We start from the raw sequence: 23,846 nt of genomic DNA, 5'->3' as shown, positions 1-23,846 counted from the left end.
ACCTTGCACTAGTTGATAATCAGCGCTATCTATACTCAATTCACTAATTTTATTATCAGTTTACCTATTATTTTTATAATTATAGATCTTGATCTCTACCTGAGTACTTCCATTTAGTTATTTATACAGTATATTGTATTCCTCTCACCCTGATGAAGAGAGAACTCCATGACCCCTGAAACACAGTGGCTTGTTACAATGAATGTTCTAGAAGAAAATTGTATTTTTGACTCCTAAATCAGTGGTGTCCAAACTGCGGCCCTTCGCTTGTCTAAAGGCAAGCCCTTGGGGCACTATTCCTCCCACCGACACCAATGATGAGGCACTATTCCTCCCACCGACACCCATGATGGGACACTATTCATCCCACTGATACCAATGATGGGACACTATTCCTCCCACTGACACCAATGATGGGACACTATTCCTGCCTCTGACACCAATGATGGGGCACTATTCCTTCCACTGACACCAATGATGGGACACTATTCCTCCCACTGACTCCAATGATGAGGCACTATTCCTTCCACTGACACCAATGAGGGGACACTATTCCTCCCAATGATGGGACACTATTCCTCCCACTTACTCCAATGATGGGACACTATTCCTCCCACTGATACCAATGATGGGACACTATTTCTCCCACTGACACCAATGATGGGACACTATTCCTCCCACTGACACCAATGATGGGACACTATTCCTCCCACTGGTACCAATGACGGGGCATTATTCCTCCCACTGACTCCAATGATGATGCACTATAAACTGAAAAAACCTCAATGGGAATGGGATTTTTAAGGCAACACATATAGAACAACAAGGTCATAAAAAAGTATTACAACATATAAATATATTAGAACATTATCAAGAAAAATTGTAAAACTTTTCGAAAGAATACTGTCTGTCACCACATTCCCAGAGTCAGCAGGCTGTAGGCGTGCAGGACATAATTTACAGAATTTCCTGGCACTATTCCTCCCACTGACACCAATGATGAGGCACTATTCCTCCCACTGACACCAATGATGGGACACTATTCCTCCGACTGACACCAATGATGGGACACTATTCCTCCCACTGACACCCATGATGGGACACTATTCCTCCCACTGACACCCATGATGGGACACTATTCCCCCCACTGACACCCATGATGGGACACTATTCCCCCCACTGACACCAATGATGGGACACTATTCCTCCCACTGACACCCATGATGGGACACTATTCCTCCCACTGACACCCATGATGGGACACTATTCCCCCCACTGACACCAATGATGGGACACTATTCCCCCCACTGACACCCATGATGGGACACTATTCCCCCCCACTGACACCAATGATGGGACACTAATCCTCCCACTGACACCCATGATGGGACACTATTCCCCCCACTGACACCAATGATGGGACACTATTCCTCCCACTGACACCAATGATGGGACACTATTCCTCCCACTGACACCCATGATGGGACACTATTCCTCCCACTGACACCCATGATGGGACACTATTCCCCCCACTGACACCTTGATGGGACACCATTTCTTCCACTGGTACCAATGGTGGGATTTTTTGCACTCCCACTGGTCACAGTCTGTCCTCCCTAATATCTGAATGACCCTTTACGAGCCGCGGCTCTTTCTGGATAACACAAGTAGTTCCCCGATTGCTTTTTAATCTGCAGATGTGGAGGTTTGGGGGTCACGTGTAATAAACAGTCCGCCTCTCTACTTTATTCTCCGCAGGAAAAGCTGTAAAAGTCCATCAGCAAATAATCTTCATTGTATAGAGAGAGACGCGAGTGTCGGCACAAGGTCAGGAGCGAGAATTACAAGTAGCAGGCGAGTTATCTCATCAGAGGAACAGTCTGCTGGAGAGAAAATCCATCCGCTTCTTCAAAGCCGAGCCGACAATCAAAATGTCAGCGCTCCGCGCAATATACCGATCCCATTTTTACAGGCGCAGCTACGGTCCGCGGCAGAGCGGCCCGGATCCTCGTAAAAAGGTTTATGGCGGCGGCTCTCCGGCTTCACAAAGCTGTAACTTGTCACCAGTGGTGGCTGGTGCTAAAAAAAAAAAAAAAAAAATTCAGAAAAATACTGAAAAAAAAAAAAAACTCAATTGAAGCCTCACTGTGCCCCATCAAGTGCCACCACTGTGCCTCATCAAGTGCCACGACTGTGCCCATCAGGTGCCGCCACTGTGCCCCATCAAGTGCTGCGACTGTGCCCATCAGGTGCAGACCAGCAAAAAACAAAATAGTATTTTTCTGAAAAATACTGAAAAAAACCCCATCAATTCCAGCCTCACTGTGCCCCATCAAATGCCGCCACTGTGCCCATCAAATGCAGCCACTGTGCCCATCAAATGCAGCCACTGTGCCCCATCAAATGCAGCCACTGTGCTCCATCAAATGCAACCACTGTGCTCCATCAAATGCAACCACTGTGCCCCATCAAATGCAGCCACTGTGCCCCATCAAATGCAGCCACTGTGCCCCATCAAATGCAGCCACTGTGCCCCATCAAATGCAGCCACTGTGCCCCATCAAATGCAGCCACTGTGCCCCATCAAATGCAGCCACTGTGCCCCATCAAATGCAGCCACTGTGCCCCATCAAATGCAACCACTGTGCCCCATCAAATGCAACCACTGTGCCCCATCAAATGCAGCCACTGTGCCCCATCAAATGCCGCCACTGTGCCCCATCAAATGCAGCCACTGTGCCCCATCAAATGCCGCCACTGTGCCCCATCAAATGCCGCCACTGTGCTCCATCAAATGCAGCCACTGTGCTCCATCAAATGCAGCCACTGTGCCCCAATAAATTGCAGCCACCCTGCCCATCAAATGCAGCCACCCTGCCCATCAAATGCAGCCACCCTGCCCATCAAATGCAGCCTATGTGCCTTATCAAATGCAGCCACTGTGCCCCATCAAGCCTATTAGAGACGTAATTCTGGTGCCTGGGGTCCTAAAAGGGGCCGGCGGCAGCCATGAATAGATTATCCATTCTAGGGGGTGGCTGGAGAGAGGGGCGTGCCCATGTGTCCTTAATGGACGGGCCGACCGACCCTGCATGGCACAAATGTCACGGGGAGAGAGAGGGAGAGAGGGAGAGAGGGAGAGAGGGAGAGAGGGAGAGAGAGAGAGAGAGAGAGAGAGAGAGAGAGAGAGAGAGAGAGAGAGAGAGAGAGAGAGAGAGAGAGAGAGAGAGAGAGAGAGAGAGAGGGAGAGAGAGGGAGAGGAGAGAGAGGGGGGGAGGGAGAGGGAGAGAGAGAGAGAGAGAGAGAGAGAGAGAGAGAGAGAGAGAGAGAGAGAGAGAGAGAGAGAGAGAGAGAGAGAGAGAGAGAGAGAGAGAGAGAGATGCATTTTACTGGTTTTTTTTTTTAGGGACTGAAGTGAAGGGGGGAAACGGGGGACTCTGATGGTAAAAAACGGGGGAGGGGGTGCTGAGGACTCATGTGGAAGAGGGGAGAACTGGTGACTTTAATGTGAAGGGGGGGAACTGTTGACTCTGATGTGAAGGGGGGTGGGGGGAGACCTGGGGACTGATGTGAAGGGAGAATTCGAGACTCTGATATGAAGGGGGTAGAACTGGGAACTCTGAGGACTCTTATAAAACCCCCCCATCCCCTCAATTCATACAATACAGGACACCAGCGGGAAGATGTGTTTTATACTCGGAGGGGTGAATGTGCCGCATGTGTTCAGAAGTACATAAATAAATGTAAAAAGAAAAAGAAAAGTGACGATCGTGTCGGATCGGTTCCTGTGATTGAAGGCGTCACGTGTGTCGGATTCCTAACGACACAGTTTTATTAATAAATACAAATTCTTCCATCACAACATTGTGACGGGAATGTCAGTCTCCCCCGCACATCGCACACAGGAGTGCAGAACATCCCGCTATACGGCGGCGGCGGCGACACAGGTGCTGCGAGACAATTTGCATCTCAAGGACTTGTGTACACAAGATCGGAAAATCCGAAAACACACAATTGTTGTCGGTAAATTTTAAAGCGTGCCATTCAACATTTGTTGGCAGAAAATCAGACAACAGCGGGTGCCAGCCAATGGACGCCCGCTGATCATCGAGGAGAGACACAGGAAGGAGCAGAGCTCTGTCCTGTCAGCGGGGCTGGACTGGGCCAAAAACCGGACTTTATCCAGACCGGCCCACTTTAATTTTGCAAAACACGCACAAAAACAGTAGATAAACTATATGCAATTACACTAAAAAAAAAGCCTTCTTCCTACATCAGGGTCCCAAGAGAGCCTCCCCCCTTACATCAGAGTCCCCAAATAATTTCTCCTTATATCAGAGTCCCCAGACAGCCCCTCTTACATCAGAGTCCCTAGAGAGCTTCCCCCTTACACCAGGGTCCCCAAAGAGCCCCTCCCTACATCAGAGTCCCAAGAGAGCCCCTCCCTTACACCAGGGTCCCCAGAGAGCTTCCCCCTTACATCAGGGTCCCAAGAGAGCCCCTCCCTTACATCAGGGTCCCAAGAGAGCCCCTCCCTTACACCAGGGTCCCCAGAGAGCCCCTCCCTACATCAGAGTCCCAAAAGAGCCCCTCCCTTACATCAGGGTCCCCAGAGAGCCCCTCCCTACATCAGAGTCCCCAAAGAGCCCCTCCCTTACATCAGGTTCCCCAAAGAGCCCCTCCCTTACATCAGGGTCCCCAAAGAGCCCCTCCCTTACATCAGGTTCCCCAGAGAGCCCCTCCCTTACATCAGGGTCCCCAGAGAGCCCTTCCTTACATCAGGGTCCCCAGAGAGCCCTTCCTTACATCAGGTTCCCCAGAGAGCCTCTCCCTTACATCAGGGTCCCAGGGAGCCTCCCCCTTACATCAGGGTCCCCAGAGAGCCCCTCCCTTACATCAGGTTCCCCAGAGAGCCTCCCCCTTACATCAGGGTCCCAGGGAGCCTCCCCCTTACATCAGGGTCCCGAGAGAGCCCCTCCCTTACATCAGGGTCCCCAGAGAGCCCTCCCTTACATCAGGTTCCCCAGAGAGCCCTTCCTTATATCAGGTTCCCCAGAGAGCCCCTCCCTTACATCAGGGTCCCCAGAGAGCCCTTCCTTACATCAGGTTCCCCAGAGAGCCCCTCCCTTACATCAGGTTCCCCAGAGAGCCTCCCCCTTACATCAGGGTCCCGAGAGAGCCCCTCCCTTACATCAGGGTCCCCAGAGAGCCCTTCCTTACATCAGGTTCCCCAGAGAGCCTCCCCCTTACATCAGGGTCCCGAGAGAGCCCCTCCCTTACATCAGGTTCCCCAGAGAGCCCCTCCCTTACATCAGGTTCCCCAGAGAGCCTCCCCCTTACATCAGGGTCGAGAGAGAGCCTCTCCCTTACATCATGTTCCCCAGAGAGCCCCTCCCTTACATCAGGTTCCCCAGAGAGCCTCTCCCTTACATCAGGTTCCCCAGAGAGCCCCTCCCTTACATCAGGTTCCCCAGAGAGCCCCTCCCTTACATCAGGGTCCCCAGAGAGCCCTTCCTTACATCAGGTTCCCCAGAGAGCCTCTCCCTTACATCAGGTTCCCCAGAGAGCCTCTCCCTTACATCAGGTTCCCCAGAGAGCCCCTCCCTTACATCAGGGTCCCCAGAGAGCCTCTCCCTTACATCAGGGTCCCGAGAGAGCCCCTCCCTTACATTAGGTTCCCCAGAGAGCCCCTCCCTTACATCAGGTTCCCCAGAGAGCCTCTCCCTTACATCAGGTTCCCCAGAGAGCCTCTCCCTTACATCAGGTTCCCCAGAGAGCCTCTCCCTTACATCAGGTTCCCCAGAGAGCCTCTCCCTTACATCAGGTTCCCCAGAGAGCCCCTCCCTTACATCAGGGTCCAGAGATAGCCCCTCCCTTACATCAGGTTCCCCAGAGAGCCTCTCCCTTACATCAGGTTCCCCAGAGAGCCTCTCCCTTACATCAGGGTCACCAGAGAGCCTCTCCCTTACATCAGGGTCACCAGAGAGCCTCCCCCTTACATCAGGTTCCCCAGAGAGCCTCCCCCTTACATCAGGTTCCCCAGAGAGCCTCTCCCTTACATCAGGGTACCAGGGAGCCTCTCCCTTACATCAGGGTACCAGGGAGCCTCTCCCTTACATCAGGGTCACCAGAGAGCCTCTCCCTTACATCAGGGTCACCAGAGAGCCTCTCCCTTACATCAGGGTCACCAGAGAGCCTCTCCCTTACATCAGGGTCCCCAGAGAGCCTCTCCCTTACATCAGGGTCCATCAGGTTACCCAGAGAGCCTCTCCCTTACATCAGGGTCCCCAGAGAGCCTCTCCCTTACATCAGGGTCCCCAGAGAGCCTCTCCCTTACATCAGGGTCCCCAGAGAGCCTCTCCCTTACATCAGGGTCACCAGAGAGCCTCTCCCTTACATCAGGTTCCCCAGAGAGCCTCTCCCTTACATCAGGTTCCCCAGAGAGCCTCTCCCTTACATCAGGTTCCCCAGAGAGCCCCTCCCTTACATCAGGTTCCCCAGAGAGCCTCCTCCTTACATCAGGGTCCCCAGAGAGCCTCTCCCTTACATCAGGGTCACCAGAGAGCCCCTCCCTTACATCAGGGTCACCAGAGAGCCTCTCCCTTACATCAGGTTCCCCAGAGAGCCTCTCCCTTACATCAGGTTCCCCAGAGAGCCTCTCCCTTACATCAGGTTCCCCAGAGAGCCCCTCCCTTACATCAGGTTCCCCAGAGAGCCCCTCCCTTACATCAGGTTCCCCAGAGAGCCTCTCCCTTACATCAGGTTCCCCAGAGAGCCTCTCCCTTACATCAGGTTCCCCAGAGAGCCTCTCCCTTACATCAGGTTCCCCAGAGAGCCTCTCCCTTACATCAGGTTCCCCAGAGAGCCTCTCCCTTACATCAGGTTCCCCAGAGAGCCCCTCCCTTACATCAGGTTCCCCAGAGAGCCTCTCCCTTACATCAGGGTCCCCAGAGAGCCCCTCCCTTACATCAGGGTCCCCAGAGAGCCCTTCCTTACATCAGGTTCCCCAGAGAGCCCCTCCCTTACATCAGGTTCCCCAGAGAGCCTCTCCCTTACATCAGGGTCACCAGAGAGCCCCTCCCTTACACCAGGGTCACCAGAGAGCCTCTCCCTTACATCAGGGTCACCAGAGAGCCTCTCCCTTACATCAGGGTCACCAGAGAGCCCCTCCCTTACATCAGGTTCCCCAAAGAGCCCCTCCCCTACATCAGAGTCCCCAGAGAGCCTCTCCCTTACATCAGGTTCCCGCAGAGAGCCTCTCCCTTACATCAGGTTCCCCAGAGAGCCTCTCCCTTACATCAGGGTCCCCAGAGAGCCCCTCCCTTACATCAGGTTCCCCAGAGAGCCCCTCCCTTACATCAGGGTCCCCAGAGAGCCTCTCCCTTACATCAGGGTCCCCAGAGAGCCTCTCCCTTACATCAGGGTCCCCAGAGAGCCCTTCCTTACATCAGGTTCCCCAGAGAGCCCTTCCTTACATCAGGTTCCCCAGAGAGCCCCTCCCTTACTTCAGGTTCCCCAGAGAGCCCCTCCCTTACATCAGGTTCCCCAGAGAGCCCTTCCTTACATCAGGTTCCCCAGAGAGCCCTTCCTTACATCAGGTTCCCCAGAGAGCCCCTCCCTTACTTCAGGTTCCCCAGAGAGCCCCTCCCTTACATCAGGTTCCCCAGAGAGCCTCTCCCTTACATCAGGGTCCCCAGAGAGCCTCTCCCTTACATCAGGGTCCCAAGAGAGCCTCTCCCTTACATCAGGGTCCCAAGAGAGCCTCTCCCTTACATCAGGGTCCCCAGAGAGCCTCTCCTTACATCAGGGTCCGGTAGTGGGCCGCGACCCTGTGTTTGGGGACCCTTGGTCTGACTTATATATAAATATAATAATAATAATAATAAAAAAAACACTGCTGTAATGGATTGTGCTCTTTGGTGGTCTTTCTCTCCTCATTGGCTAAGACTCAGCAGCGAGAGCTTCTGTCAACCACAGCCAGTCAGCCAATGACGAAAGAGCTGGGACAGGGCTGAGCCGTGGCTCTATGTGTCTTATGGATGTATAGAGCGAGGCTTGGGAGCGAGCATGCACCAGTGCCCCCATATCAAGTGGCTTGCTATTGGGAGGGGGGGGGGGGGGTGAGGGAACTGGTCAAGGGGGAGGGGCCAGGAGCACCGGCAGGGAACCCAAGAAGAAAAGGATCGGGGCTGCAAAACCATTACACAGAGCAGGCAAGTATAACGTGTTTGTTATTTAAATAATAACAACAACAACAACAAATATTTTTTATTATTATTATTTATTAATAATAATAAAAAAAAGGAACCTGTCTACTCACTTAAAATTTTAAAGCACATCTAAATGAGCCCCTCCCCCCCCGTTCTCTATGTAGATTTTATACATCAAACAAACAAAACGCGGGTTCCTCTGTAGAGTCCGTCCCACCAGTCCTCCCCGGGTGGCGGTTTATTTGCAGCGCGCTCTCATTATTTGGCGGAGCATTCCGTCAATATTTTATTAATGGCCCCAAAAAAATAAAAAATTTACACACAATGGTCGCACCTTTCGGAGATCCCAGTAATTGGAAAGTGGAGCTTTTTTTTTTTTTTTTTAACATTTTTTTTTTTCTAATAAACCGTTATAATTTAGCCATTGAATAATTGGTTGCTATGGAAACGGATTCAGTACAGGTTCAAATCATTTCACTCTTTTCACCAGCCCTCGCCACCCCCTCCCCCTCTCCACACAACTCCATTATACATGTGAAGAAGAAGGGCTTTCAGTTCTGCCAATCTGAGATTAGACATAAAAATAAAAGGAAAGAAAGTCATTAAGTAAATGGAAGAGGCGGAGATTCCGGACGCGGCGACACCCCCTCCTCCACATCGCTGCACAACGCGCCCGCTACTAAAAACCTTTCAAAGCAGAGAAATCTTACAGAAGACGGAGATCACTTCTCATTAAAATGCAACAATGTAACAATGTATACATAACATTATATATATATATAGCAAAATTCAATGCAAAGTTATAAGGAAATGATATTCCCTCATAGACTCCGCGCAGCGCGATCCCCGCTAATAATAACGGCGGCAAAGAAATGAGACGCAATCAGAATATTTTACAGAAAAACTCCAATCAAAATTAAAGAATCATTTCAGGTGCAGAGATTTTGGGCCAGATTCTCGTAGATCTGCGGCGGCGTAACGTTTCACATTTACGTTACACCGCCGCCAGTTTTACGGGCAAGTGCTTGATTCACAAAGCACTTGCCTGTAAAGTTGCAGCGGCGTAGCGTCAATTCCACCCGCGCAAGCCCGCCTAATTCAAATGATCCGGGTAGGGGGCGTGGATCATTTAAATTAGGCGCGTTCCCGCGCCGAATGTACTGCGCATGCGCCGTCCCTAAAATTTCTCGACGTGCATTGCGGTAAATGACGTCGCAAGGACGTCATTGGTTTCGACGTGAACGTAAATGGCGTCCAGCGCCATTCACGGACGACTTACGCAAACGACGTAAAATTTTCAAATTGCGACGCGGGAACGACGGCCATACTTAACATTGGGTACGCCACCTAGGGGGCATGTTTATCTTTACGCCGCGTATCTCTTACGGAAACAACGTAAATTTACTACGACGGGCAAGCGTACGTTCGTGAATCGGCGTAACTAGTCATTTGCATATTCTACGCCGACCGCAATGGAAGCGCCACCTAGCGGCCAGCGTAAATATTGCACCCTAAGATAGAACGGCGCAGGCCGTCCTATCTTAGGCATGTTTAAGTGTATCTCAGTTTGAGAATACATTTAGACATACGACGGGCTTAGATTCGGAGTTACGTCGGCGCATCTGCTGATACGTCGGCGTAATTCTATGTGAATCTGGCCCTTTATATATAATGACATTGTTCCAGCTTGGGGCAATGTAACCAGGTTCATATCATAGCGGGATAATGTCACCGATAGCTGCAAATCACTGCTACTACACCAATATTACCTCAATATTATACTGCTACTACACCAATATTATACTGCTACTACACCAATATTACACTATTTTGTAGACGCTATAAATTTTGCGCAAACCAATCGATAAACGCTTATTGCAATATATATATATATATATATATATATATATATATATATATATATATATATATATATATATATATTTATTTATTATAATTTTTATTTTATTTTTTACAACGATTATATACATGCTTTGGTAAAAAAAAAAAAAAATTTAAAAGGGTAAACATAATATTAAAAACAAAAAAATATATATATACACCATTTAAAAACATTTTTTTTCCCCCCCAAAGCATGTATATAATTTGTGTATTCTCACACATCTGTATTCCCTTTTCCTTTCCATGTGAAAAACGTTCCAGTAATAAATATTGTACAAATTAACAAAAATAAACAAGCAGTCACACTCTGATCGAAGAAGACGCCATGTATGAGAAAATCTGACGCACGTTTCTTTTTTTGCTCTCTCCTGGAATTCCCGGTTTGTACGGATTTTATGTTTATTGTACAACTTAACTGCCCATATGTTTTACATTATTCTTTTTTTTTTTTAGCATGCTCTTTCCAGCGACAGGATTTTCCAAAATGCCTACAATCAGCAAAAAAAGTTTGTCAAAATATTCATTATGGTGGTGTGCGCAATGCAATTCAATTGTTAATAAAAATAAATAATTGGAGGGAAATTTTGTATCAATTTTTATTTTTTTATTCATTTTTTTTTTTATTCAATTCAGCAATTCGTTGGTGTTGAATACAAATGTACAAAATACAAGTAAGGTTATGAATATCATCAAATGGGAAAGCTTAGAGGGCCGCTCCAGGTCCTCATCCCAACAGACTTTGGTAACTCGCACCAGGAGGGTGCCGGCCTGGAAAGAGCCCCGTCCCGGCTCAATATGCGCACATAAAACAAAAACAAAAAAATAAACACACACACACACACAAAAAAAAAGGGGGGGGGGGTTGGGACTTTAAATGAGGTAATTGGAGCTAAAGGATGAGTCAATGTTGAAGAATAGTTGTCACCAGTGCCGATCCTGACCTCCCTGGGGCCCCAAGCAAAATTCTCCCCCCTTACATCAGGCGTACCCAGTGGAGTCCCCCCTTACATCAGGCGTACCCAGCGGAGTCCCTCCTTAGTCAGGCGTCCCCCCATTGGAGCCGTCCTTAGTCAGGCGTCCCCCCATTGGAGCCGTCCTTAGTCAGGCGTCCCCCCATTGGAACCGTCCTTAGTCAGGCGTCCCCCCCCCCATTGGAGCCGTCCTTAGTCAGGCGTCCCCCCCCCCATTGGAGCCGTCCTTAGTCAGGTGTCCCCCCCATTGGAGCCGTCCTTAGTCAGGTGTCCCCCCCATTGGAGCCGTCCTTAGTCAGGCGTCCCCCCATTGGAGCCGTCCTTAGTCAGGCGTCCCCCCATTGGAGCCGTCCTTAGTCAGGTGTCCCCCCATTGGAGCCGTCCTTAGTCAGGTGTCCCCCCCATTGGAGCCGTCCTTAGTCAGGCGTCCCCCCATTGGAGCCGTCCTTAGTCAGGCGTCCCCCCATTGGAGCCGTCCTTAGTCAGGTGTCCCCCCATTGGAGCCGTCCTTAGTCAGGTGTCCCCCCATTGGAGCCGTCCTTAGTCAGGCGTCCCCCCATTGGAGCCGTCCTTAGTCAGGCGTCCCCCCATTGGAGCCGTCCTTAGTCAGGCGTCCCCCCATTGGAGCTGTCCTTAGTCAGGTGTCCCCCCAATTGGAGCAGTCCTTAGTCAGGTGTCCCCCCAATTGGAGCAGTCCTTAGTCAGGTGTCCCCCCAATTGGAGCAGTCCTTAGTCAGGTGTCCCCCCAATTGGAGCAGTCCTTAGTCAGGTGTCCCCCCATTGGAGCCCCCCTTAGTCAGGTGTCCCCCCATTGGAGCCCCCCTTAGTCAGGTGTCCCCCCATTGGAGCCCCCCTTAGTCAGGCGTCCCCCCATTGGAGCCGTCATTAGTCAGGTGTCCCCCTATTGGAGCCCCCCTTAGTCAGGTGTCCCCCCATTGGAGCCCCCCTTAGTCAGGTGTCCCCCCATTGGAGCCCCCCTTAGTCAGGTGTCCCCCCATTGGAGCCGTCCTTAGTCAGGCGTCCCCCCATTGGAGCCGTCCTTAGTCAGGCGTCCCCCCATTGGAGCCGTCCTTAGTCAGGCGTCCCCCCATTGGAGCCGTCCTTAGTCAGGCGTCCCCCCATTGGAGCCGTCCTTAGTCAGGCGTCCCCCCATTGGAGCCGTCCTTAGTCAGGCGTCCCCCCATTGGAGCTGTCCTTAGTCAGGTGTCCCCCCAATTGGAGCCGTCCTTAGTCAGGTGTCCCCCCATTGGAGCCATCCTTAGTCAGGCGTCCCCCCATTGGAGCTGTCCTTAGTCAGGTGCCCCCCTATTGGAGCCGCCCCCCCCCCCCCATTGGAGCCTTCCTTGCATTGGTATAGCAGTGTCTGGGCCGCCATTACGGTTTCCCGTAGAGGCGGAGCGGGTCGCGTGGCTGCAATAGACATTAAGCTGCTGCGGCACCCACCCCCGCAGCAGCTTAATATTCTATCGTACTAGAGGGGTTTTGGTCTTCTTAAAAATGGCGGCCAGCGGAGACAGTGGACCTCTAGGGGAAATTCGGGACAGTTGGCAACTATGGCTATGACACGAGGGGGAAGCGGGGTCTCGAGTAATTTGCGTGGCCCTACGCAGCTTGCGTATAAGCTGGATCGGCTCTGGTTGTCACACGCCAAAGAGAGCCCTAGTATCAGACAAGTGAAAGTTGCTTCATAAAATTTCCATCCGGTGCACCTCTACTGCGCATGCATTTATTCAGCACATGCTTGGTTTAAAATTCCAGTGGCCAGATTCATAAAGAGTTACGCCGGCGTATCAGTAGATACGCCGACGTAACTCGGAATCTGCGCCGTCGTAAGTTTAAGTGTATGCTCAAACTGAGATACACTTAAACCTACCTAAGATACGACGGCTTGCACCGTCGTATCTTAGGGTGCAATATTTACGCTTCCGTTGAGTTTGGCGTAGAATATGTAAATGACTAGATACGCCGATTCACGAACGTACATGCACCCGGCGCAGTAAAGATACGCCGTTTCCGTAAGAGTTACGCCGCGTAAAGATAAAGCTGGCCTAGTCAATGTTAAGTATGGCCGTCGTTCCCGCGTCAAAATTTGAAAAATTTACGTTGTTTGCGTAAGTCGTCAGTGAATGGGGCTGGACGTCATTTACGTTCACGTCGAAACCAATACGTCCTTGCGGCGTACTTTGGAGCAATGCACACTGGGATATGTACACGGACGGCGCATGCGCCGTTCGTAAAAAACGTCAATCACGTCGGGTCACCAAACATTAACATAAAACACGCCCCCCCATCCTCATTTGAATTAGGCGCGCTTACGCCGGCCCCATTTACGCTACGCCGCCGTAAGTAAGGAGGCAAGTGCTTTGTGACAGTACTTGCCTCTCTGACTTAAGGCGGCGTATCGTAAATACGATACGCTACGCCGCCTTAAAGATACGCGCCCCTACCTGAATCTGGCTACAGGACTTGCTTCAGGTTTATGTCCCGCACATTCAGACCTACTAAATAAAGAAGGAGTCCAGCAGAGGAGTGCAGTCACTTCAACCAATCAGAAATGACCATTTACTGATGTAATTTTGGCAGATTGCAGTCTGGACGCCGTCGCTCACATGGAGGAGGAGGAGGAGGAGGAGGAGGAGGGTGTCCGTGAAATACAGACTTTTATTTCTCAGCATTATCGCATGTTTTATATTTTATAGGATAAAGTCACCTTCAAGTGAAAAAGGAAAAGAAAACAAAAATCACACTAATTATTCTGGCAGACACCGGAGACAAAGAAATGGCGGCCCGGGTGGGGGGGGCGGAGGAGGGAAGACGTTGGCCGGTGAAGTGCCGGCACGCTTTCTTCCTCATCAATTACACCAACAGATGGTTTTCTGCAAACTCATTTATAGCGGCTGAGATATAGCAATGTGACTGCGGGGAGCCGCGAACCCGTCCGGGGCGATTACAGTCCAAACACGTCCTCCGTTATTATTTTATACATAAACCGATCAGCCACCCAATATCGAGTAGGTCCCCCTTCCTGACCCGCCAGCAGTGGCATAGCGTGGGTTGTCAGCGCCCGGGGCAGGGCAAGAGATTTGCGCCCCCTAACCAGCGGATTTTTAGCACTCTCTGATAGAGGTCGACCGATATGGGTTTTTCTCTGGCCGATGCCGATATTTAGAAATCTGGGCGGCCGATATATGATGCCAATTTTTGTGGCCGATATTTTAGGCAATTTTTTTATTTTTTTTGATGGCACTGGCTCGTGGCACTGGAAGATGGTACTAGCAGAAGGCACTTATTGACACTGGCAGGTGGCACTAACAGGTGACACTGGCACTGATTGGCAGGTGGCACTAATTGGCACTGGGTGGCAATAGTTAGCATTGGTTGGCATTGACAGGTGGCACTGATGGCTTTAGCTGGCACTGGATTGCACTGGCAGGTGGCACTGGATGGAAGGTGGCACTTATTGGCACTGGATGGTGGCACTGGCAGTTGGCATTGGCAGATGGCACTCATCGGCACTTGATGGTGGCACTGGTATTGCCACTGGCAGATGGCACTGGATGTCAAATGGCACTGGTGCAAAAAACAATGGTGTCACCCCTCTCAGTACAGACCCCCTCTCCCTCCAGTATAGACCCCCCCCCCCCGCTACAGACACCAGAGAGCGGTGTGTGTCCCACGAGCGCGGGCCCCTCCTCCTCTGTGGGCGTAAACAGAGAAGAGGGCCACCGCGCTGGGTGTACCAAGATGGCCGCGGCTCCGGAGCAAGGCCGAAGCCACGGTCTTTCCTGATGCTGCCAATCCTCGGATTGCCGCCGCGGTCACAGCATCAGGAAAGGCCGCGGCTTCGGCCTAGCTTCAGATCCGTGGCACCGCTAGCGGCCATGTAAAATATCGGCCTAATTTGGATAAAGCATCAGGAAAGGTGATGCCAATTTATCCAAAACGGCCAAATATCGGCCGATATATCGGTCGACCTCTACTCTCTGAGTCCCATCCGCTAGTACAGTACAACCTGATTTCTACACCGACCTACCTGACCAATTTACTAACCTACCTGATTCATATACTGTCCTGCCTGATTCCTACACGGACCACTAAACTGACCTGATTGCTATACTGACCACTACACTGACCTACCTGATTCCAATACCGACCACTACCCTGACCTACCTGATTCCTATATTGACCACTACACTGACCTACCTGATTCCAATACCGACCACTACCCTGACCTACCTGATTCCTATATTGACCACTACACTGACCTACATGATTCCTATACTGACCACTACACTGACCTACATGATTCCTATACTGACCACTACACTGACCTACCCGATTGATATACTGACCACTACACTGACCCACCTTATAGACAAACGGAAGTGCTCGCAGTCTCCTAGACTGCACAGCTCAGGAGAAGAGCTGCAGGTTACCAGCCGCCTGCCGCTTAGCCCCTCTAAATCTTGCGCCCGGCGCAACACCCCCCTGCCCCCCCCCCCACGCTATGCCACTGCCCGCCAGGCATGGACTCCACTAATCCTCTGAAGGTATCTGGCACCAAGCAGATTCTATAAGTCCTTTAAGTTGGGGGGGGGGGGAGAGGGGCTCCATAGATCAGCCTTTGTTTTTCTAGCAAATCCTACTGATGCTCGATTGGCTGGAGGTCTGGAGAATTTGGAGGCCAACTCAAAACCTCAAAACCATTCTTCAACCATTTTTGCAGTGCGCTGAAAGAGACCACTGCCATCAGGGAATACCATTTTCCATGAAGGGGTGTACTTGGTCACCAACAATGTTTAGGTAGGTGGTACGTGTCACATCCACACGAATGGGAGGAGCCAAGGTTTCCCAGCAGAACATTGTCCAAAGCATCACACTTTGCATCATCCGCCGGTGTTCTGCCGATGAGTGTCCCCCCAGCGGATTATGCCCCCCCCCGTACTGCGCAGGCGCAGGGCTTGCCTCCGAAAATAGCCGAACATGCGGCGCCTGCGTGGACCTCGCTGTAAGTGGCCAGTTGGCCTCACGTCCTCGCTTCGCTCAGACGGCTCGCTTGGCCTCCTGGCTCTGTTTTTAACATCCTCCATGTCCACGGGGATGGTAAGGAATGAGCCTGGATGTCAGAAGTGTACGTAGGAGCCGTCTAGAGCTATACGCTCGGCAATTTTCGGAGGCATGAGCCGTGCCGCGCCTGCGCAGTACAGGGGGGGCATAATCTGCCAGGGAACCTTTTTTTCGGCAAGACACCGGCTTGTCTTCCTCTCATACTGCATCCTGGTGCTATCTCTTCCCCCTGTAAGGGAGGGGGGGGGGAGGTACGTTATGCTCTCCACCTCATCCTTTTGGAAAATTCTTTGTAGTCCATTCATCAAAAAATTATTATTAAATATCTTGGACTATCTACTTTCCAAAGAGGGGTCATTTGGGGGGTATTTGTACTGACCTGATGTTTTCGGGCCTCAAGAAATAAGATCAGCCGTCAGTATTGACCATAGGTGTGCACAGCCTATTGCACCCCAAAACTGTGTACGTTCACAAAAAAGGAAGGGACCGGTAAATTACACATTTACCGCCCCCTTCTCCCACTCATCCTCATACCTCTCTTCAGCAACAGCTGGTAGGAGAGGAGGGAAGTCTGCAACGCTGTGGGGGGATGGGGGAGGGGGGGGAGCCAGGGCAGTAGGGGGAATCTGTGCTTCACAGGGTGATTAGGGTGTGCCTGGGCCTATGGTATTGACCAATTTTCAGATATATCCCATAGTTTGTGAACTCTATGAAAACTTTTCTACAGAATAAATAATATACACAGATTCTGGTTATTTCACCAAAGAAATGTAGCAGAATACAGTTTGGCCTACATTTCTGAAGAACGATTATTTTATAAACAGAAACTAAGAAAAAACGCAGTATATATACGTCCTCTTTAAGAGCCCAGCCGTGGGTCGCGAGCACGCCAGCGCGCTTGCAACCGGGTCCGAAGCTCCGTGACCTGATCGCCGCGGGTGTCCCGCGATCGGGTCACAGGAGCTGAAGAACGGGGAGAGGCGAGTGTAAACAAACCTTCCCCGTTCTTCTCTGTGGCTTGTCAGTGATCGTCTGTTTCCTGATATAGGGAACGACGATCACTGACGTCACACGTCCAGCCCCGCCCCCCTACAGTAAGAAACACACATGAGGTCCCACTTAACCCCTACAGCGCCCCCTTGTGGTTAACCCATTCACTGCCATTGTCATTTTCACAGTAATCGGTGCATTTTTAAAGCACTTTTCGCCAAAAAATGTGTCAAAATTGTCCGACGTGTCCGCCATAATGTCGCAGTCACGAAAAAAAAATAATAATAAAAAAAATAAAAAATAAATCGCTGATTGCCGCCATTAGAAGTAAAAAAAAAAAAATTACTAAAAATGCCATAAAACTATCCCCTATTTTGTAAACGCTATAAATTTTGCGCAAACCAATTGATAAACGCTTATTGCGATTTTTTTAACCAAACATAGGTAGAAGAATACGTATCGGCCTAAACTGAGGGAAAAAAAATAAAATTATATATTTTTTGGGGGATATTTATTATAGCGAAAAGTTAAAAAGTTGATTTTTTTTCAAAATCGTCGCTCTATTTTTTGCTTATAGCGCAAAAAATAAAAACCGCAGAGGTGATCAAATGCCACCAAAAGAAAGCTCTATTTGTGGGGAAAAAAGGATGCCAATTTTGTTTGGGAGCCACGCCGCACGACCGTGCAATTGTCAGTTAAAGCAACGCAGTGCCGAATCGCAAAAAGGGGCAAGGTCCTTAACCTGCATAATGGTCCGGGTCTTAACCGGTTAATTGGATTCCAACACAAAAGGGACCCTTTTCTTTATACATCTCTCTCATTCAAAGTCCCTAACTAACTCCCCCCTTTGTGTTGGAACCCAATTAAGCAATACTGTATATCCCACATGCTAACTCTACATAGTGATTGGCCTCATTTAAAGTCTCCCTGACCAAACTCTCTCCTTTTTTCTGTTCAAATTTGGGATGGAGGCCAATTACTCATGTACCTTGGACTACATCATTCTTTCTCTCTTAGTCAGGATGGAGGCGCCAGTACCGAGCGATCGCCGTCGGGGGCCCATCATCGCAGGCGCCCTGGACGGGTAAGTGTCCTTAGTAAAAAAAAGTCAGCAGCTACAGTGTTAGTAGCTGCTGACTTAAAAAAATAAACAAATCACGGGTGGAATCCCTCTTTAAATACCACCAAAAGAAAGATATTTGTCTGAACAAAATAATAAAAATGTCATATGTACACTGTTGCATGACCGTACCATTGTCAAAGTGTGACAGCGCTGAAAGCTGAAAAATTGGCCTGGGCAGGAAGGGGGTGAAAGGGGTTAATTAGTGACATCATAATGTCAATTGATCAGCTACAACCTTTGAAATTTGGTATCAGTCCGCCGAATGGTTATGAGTACAGAGTGCAGCCAACAGGTCCTCTTTTAAATAAAAAGTGGAATGAGAGAGAGAGAGAGAGAGAGAAAAGGAGAGAGAGAGAGAGAGAAAAGGAGAGAGAGAGAGAGAGAGAGAGAGAGAGAGAGAGAGAGAGAGAGAGAGAGAGAGAAAAGGAGAGAGAGAGAGAGAGAGAGAGAGAGAGAGAGAGAGAGAGAGAGAGAGAAAAGGAGAGAGAGAGAGAGAGAGAGAGAGAGAGAGAGAGAGAGAGAGAGAGAGAGAGAGAGAGAGAGAGAGAGAAAAGGAGAGAGAGAGAGAGAGAGAGAGAGAGAAAAGGAGAGAGAGAGAGAGAGAGAGAGAGAGAGAGAGAGAGAGAGAGAGAGAGAGAGAGAGAAAAGGAGAGAGAGAGAAAAGGAGAGAGAGAGAGAGAAGAAGAGAGAAGGAAGAAGAGAGAAGGAAGAAGAGAGAAGGAAGAAGAGAGAAGGAAGAAGAGAGAAGGAAGAAGAGAGAAGGAAGAAGAGAGAAGAAGGAAGAGAGAAGGAAGTAGAGAGAAGAGAGAAGGAAGAAGAAGGAAGAAGAAGGAAGAAAGAAAGAAGGAAGAAAGAAGAAAGAAAGAAGAAAGAAAGAAGAAAGAAAGAAGAAAGAAAGAAGAAAGAAAGAAGGAAGAAGAAGGAAGAAGAAGGAAGAAGAAGGAAGAAGGAAGAAGAAAGAAGAAAGAAGAAAGAATAGAGAAGAGAGAAGAAAGAAGAAAGAAGAAGAAAGATGAAAGAAGAAAAGAGAAGAGAGAAGAAGAAGAAGAAGAAGAAGAAGAAGAAGAAGAAGGAAGAAGAAGAGAGAAGAGAGAAGAAGAGAGGAGAAGAGAAGAGAGAAGAGAAGAGAGAAGAGAAGAGAGAAGAGAAGAGAGAAGAAGAAGAGAGAAGGAGAAGAAGAGAGAAGGAGAAGGAGAAGGAGAAGAAGAAGAGAGATCGCTGAAGAATTTACATAAAAATGTAAATAAAAGCTGTATGTAATATATGGAAATGAAATCCATTCCAACTGAGAATTTACATGAAGCTTCTCTGTGTTTCCGAATAATGAGACTCATTCTAATCTTTTCATTTAATGTATTCCATACAAGTCGGAGCCAGACGAGGAGAGCCATCAGAAATAATTATACAATGGAGTGCAAGGTGAGCTCTGACACACAGACACGCCGGGCCAATCCATAAATCACCAGAGCTTCCCAGAGTCTGCAATGCAGATAACACAGGAGGGGGGGGGGAGGGGGGGATAAAAATATATATAATTTAAAGCCGACTCTGGGCAAAAAAAAAAAAAAAATATTATATATAAAATGATATGTAATCCTCAACAGCCACACAGAGTATGAATACACTTGGGGGGGTTATTAAAACTGGAGCACTCAGAATCTGGTGCAGCTCTGCATGGGAGCCAATCAGCTTCTAGCTTCAAATTGTTCAATTAAAGTGTCTCTAAAGCCTTAGGCTGGGTTCACACTTCTGTGAATTGGATGAGGGTTTCCCCACATCCAATTTGCATGACAGAAGAGACTGACTGGCTCTTAATGGAGCCGATTCACATATCTCAGGGGCGGCTGCAGAGCGCATTGCACAGGTGTCCTGTCATAGGTGTGTGCAGCCTATTGCATTAGGGTGGACACCCCAAAGTTTAAACACACACAAATGCCACCTGCTGTCACAGGGAGGAGGCTCTCGTGGTGGGAGATAGTTGATTGGGACCATATTATGTTACACCCTAAAAACGGGTGTAATGTGTTCCTAAAGTTAAACCTAGCCTTTAATATAATGGGGGCATTTACACTAGCCACTGGCACCCCCAACCACCTACCTGGTGCTGCCCCTGGATAATGCCAATGCACATGGGGTGATTAGGGTGTGCCCAGGCACACCATGTGCGCACGCCTATGTGTCCTGTGCATCTTTGGCTCTGTTTTACATCCGAAGTCAGGCAAAACCCCGATTCGTCTCCTGAAACGGAGATCAGGGACACCCAAACCCCCCTGCTGTAAGCCACAATAAGTGTGAACCAAGCCTGTTTTTTTTAGCTTTGACTATCTAGACAATGGGCCAGATCCACGTACCCTGGCGCATATATCCGTCGGGCATATCGTATCTCTGATACACTACGCCGCCGTAACTTATATATATATTGCCGTAACTTATATATATATTGCCGTAAGTTACGGCCGCGTAGTGTATATTTGGCGGCGTAAGGGCGCGCCATTCAAATGGATGTGATGGGGGCGTGTTTTATGTAAATACGTCTTGACCCGACGTAAATGACGTTTTTTTTCCAACTGCGCATGCGCCGTCCGTGGGGGTATCCCAGTGCGCATGCTCGAAATTAAACCGGAACAAGCCAATGTTTACGACGGTGATGTCATTCTACGCAAAGCCCTATTCGCAAACGACTTACGCAAACGATGTAACATTTTTAAAATTCGAATGGCGGCCATACTTAACACAGGATACGCCTCATATAGCAGGGGTAACTATACGCCGGAAAAAGCCGAACGCAAACGATGTAAAAAAATGCGCCGGCCGGACGTACGTTCGTGGATCGCCGTATCTAGCTAATTTGCATACTCGACACAGAATTCGACGGAAACACCACCTAGCGGCCAGCGTAAATATACACCAACGATCCGACGGCGTACTAAGACGTACGCCTGTCGGATCGATCCCTCATTCAGTCGTATCTTGTTTTGTGGATACAAAACAAAGATACGACGCGGGAACTTTGAAATTACGCCGGCGTAATTAGTTTGTGAATCTGGCCCATTCTCTTTTTCTTGGGAGAAAGAAAGAAAAGTAAGAAAGAGAAAGAGAAAGAAAGAAAGATAGAATGAAAGAGAAAGAAAGAATGAAAGAGAAAGAAAGAAAGAATGAAAGAGAAAGAAAGAATGAAAGAAAGAAAGAAAGAAAGAAAGAAAGAAAGAAAGAAAGAAAGAAAGAAAGAAAGAAAGAAAGAAAGAAAGAAAGAAAGAAAGAAAGAAAGAAAGAAAGAAAGAGAAAGAAAGAAAGAAAGAAAGAAAGAAAGAAAGAAAGAAAGAAAGAAAGAAAGAAAGAAAGAAAGAAAGAAAGAAAGAAAGAAAGAAAGAAAGAAAGAAAGAAAGAAAGAAAGAAAGAAAGAAAGAAAAAGAAAGAAAGAAAGAAAGAAAGAAAGAGAAAGAAAGAAAGAAAGAAAAAGAAAGAAAGAAAGAAAGAAAGAGAAAGAAAGAAAGAAAGAAAGAGAAAGAAAGAAAGAAAGAAAGAAAGAAAGAAAGAAAGAAAGAAAGGAAGGGAGGGAGGGAGGGAGGGAGGAGAAAGAAAGAAAGGGAGAAAGAAAGAAAGAAAGGGAGGGAGGGAGGAGAAAGAAAGAAAGAAAAAGAAAGAAAGAAAGAAAGAAAGAAAGAAAGAAAGAAAGAAAAGAAAAGAAAGAAACTCATCTCACTTGCGGAATTTGAACATTTCTTATGATTGGAGAAATGACAGGTACTCTTGAAGCCCGGTTCTCACACACACCTCTCCACTATTCGGTTACATAAGGCCCTCTCATTGACTTGGCAGCGCTCTTGCTTCTCCCCGGCCAGACACGGGCTCAGGTCACAGCGCTCCCCCGGCTTGGATCTCCACATTCCACTTTCACAAACTCCCATTGTCTGCGGCCCGGCAGAGGAACCGGCTAAAAATATACCAAAAAAAAAAAAAAGGCAGACTCACTAAATAAAAATTACCGGCCTGCGGTTCTCAAGGAAAATCCAACAAATGTTTCTAAGCAAGGCCCGGCTTTTGGCTGCAGAGAGAAAATGTGAATGGATGAAGACAACTGAACTTGGAGAATACATTCAGTGAAAGATTTACTCAGAACTGACACTTCTGGTTTTTACTAGATGCTAAAGAGTTAAAGTCCAACTCCGGGCGGCTTTAACCCCTTCAATATCGGGCACTTTTACCCCCTACCTGCCCAGGTCAATTTTCTTATTTCAGCGCTCTCACAATTTGAATGACAATTGGGCGGTCACGTAACGCTGTACCCAAAATGACATTTTTATTAAAAAATAAATTGCGACAGATAGAGAATTATTTTAGTGACATTTGACCACCACTGGGGTATTTTATTTTTTGCTACAAAAATAAAAAAAAGACAGAAAGTTTCAGTTTCTGTTAAAATTTCTTGCAAATAAGTAATTTGTCTTCTGCATATATGGAGCTGCACTGATAGGTACCAATGAAGCTGCATTGATGGGGCGTCATTGATGGGTACCAATGAAGCTGCATTGATGGGGCGTCACTGATGGGTACCAATGAAGCTGCATTGATGGGGCGTCACTGATAGGTACCAATGAAGCTGCATTGATGGGGCGTCACTGATGGGTACCAATGAAGCTGCATTGATGGGGAGTCACTGATAGGTACCAATGAAGCTGCATTGATGGGGCTGCACTGATAGGTACCAATGAATCTGCATTGATGGGGCTGCACTGATGGGTACCAATGAAGCTGCATTGATGGGCACCGATGAGGAAGCAGTGATAATCAGTATAAACAATGTGCTGAAAGCCTTGTCGGTTATCGGCTCTCTTTTTCACACACAGAGGCAGTGTGTTAGGAAAAGAATATGAATGGATGGACTGACTGGAGGAAGAGAGAGATCAGTAGGGGTGCAACGGATCATCATTGATCCGTGATCTGAACGGGTTGCCGTGTCCTCAAACGGAGCCCAGACCTTCTCCCATTGTTCTGTTGTCCAGTTCTGACACTCGCGTGCCCATATGAGGTGCTTTTTGCTGTGGACACGGGTCAGCATGGACACCCTGACTGATCTGCCACTACACAGTCCCCATACACAATAAACTGCGATGAACATCAACTTCAGGGACAACATGTTCACTCGCTGCTTCGTATATCCCACCCACTTTCAGAGGACATTGTAACCAGATAATCAATGTTATGCACTTTACCTGTCAGTGGTCATAAAGTTATGGCCGATTGGTGTATCTATTATACGCGCACACACACAGAGGCCCGGATTCACAGACACTGGCGCATATTTATGCCGCCGTAGCGTATCTCCTTTACGCTACGCCGACGTAGCGCAGAGAGGCAAGCACTGAATTCACAAAGCCAGTGCTGCCAAAACTGTGCTGGGTTTCCTAGGCGTAAGCCGGCGTAGGTGGAAGTGGGCGTGAGACATGCAAATGAGGCGTGACCCCATGCAAATGATGGGCCGAGCGCCAGAAAGATACGTATAACGAACGGCGCATGCGCCATCCCGTGGACGCATCCCAGTGCGCATGCTCAGAATCACGTCTGAACTACTCCCTAAGATAC

At 48.8% G+C, this 23,846-nt stretch overlaps 1 protein-coding gene across 5 annotated transcripts in view; it reads right to left on the bottom strand.

Annotated features, from left to right (window-relative positions):
* CHD5 (chromodomain helicase DNA binding protein 5) overlaps nucleotides 1-23,846 on the bottom strand; it is a 201,553-nt gene that overhangs the window by 130,338 nt on the left and 47,369 nt on the right. The gene's annotated exons all lie outside the window — the stretch shown is intronic.

Source organism: Rana temporaria, chromosome 10 (genome assembly GCF_905171775.1).
Source record: "Rana temporaria chromosome 10, aRanTem1.1, whole genome shotgun sequence".
NCBI lineage: Eukaryota > Metazoa > Chordata > Amphibia > Anura > Ranidae > Rana > Rana temporaria.
The sequence above is the reverse complement of the archived record's forward strand: the minus strand, read 5'-3'. Positions and strand labels throughout refer to the sequence as shown.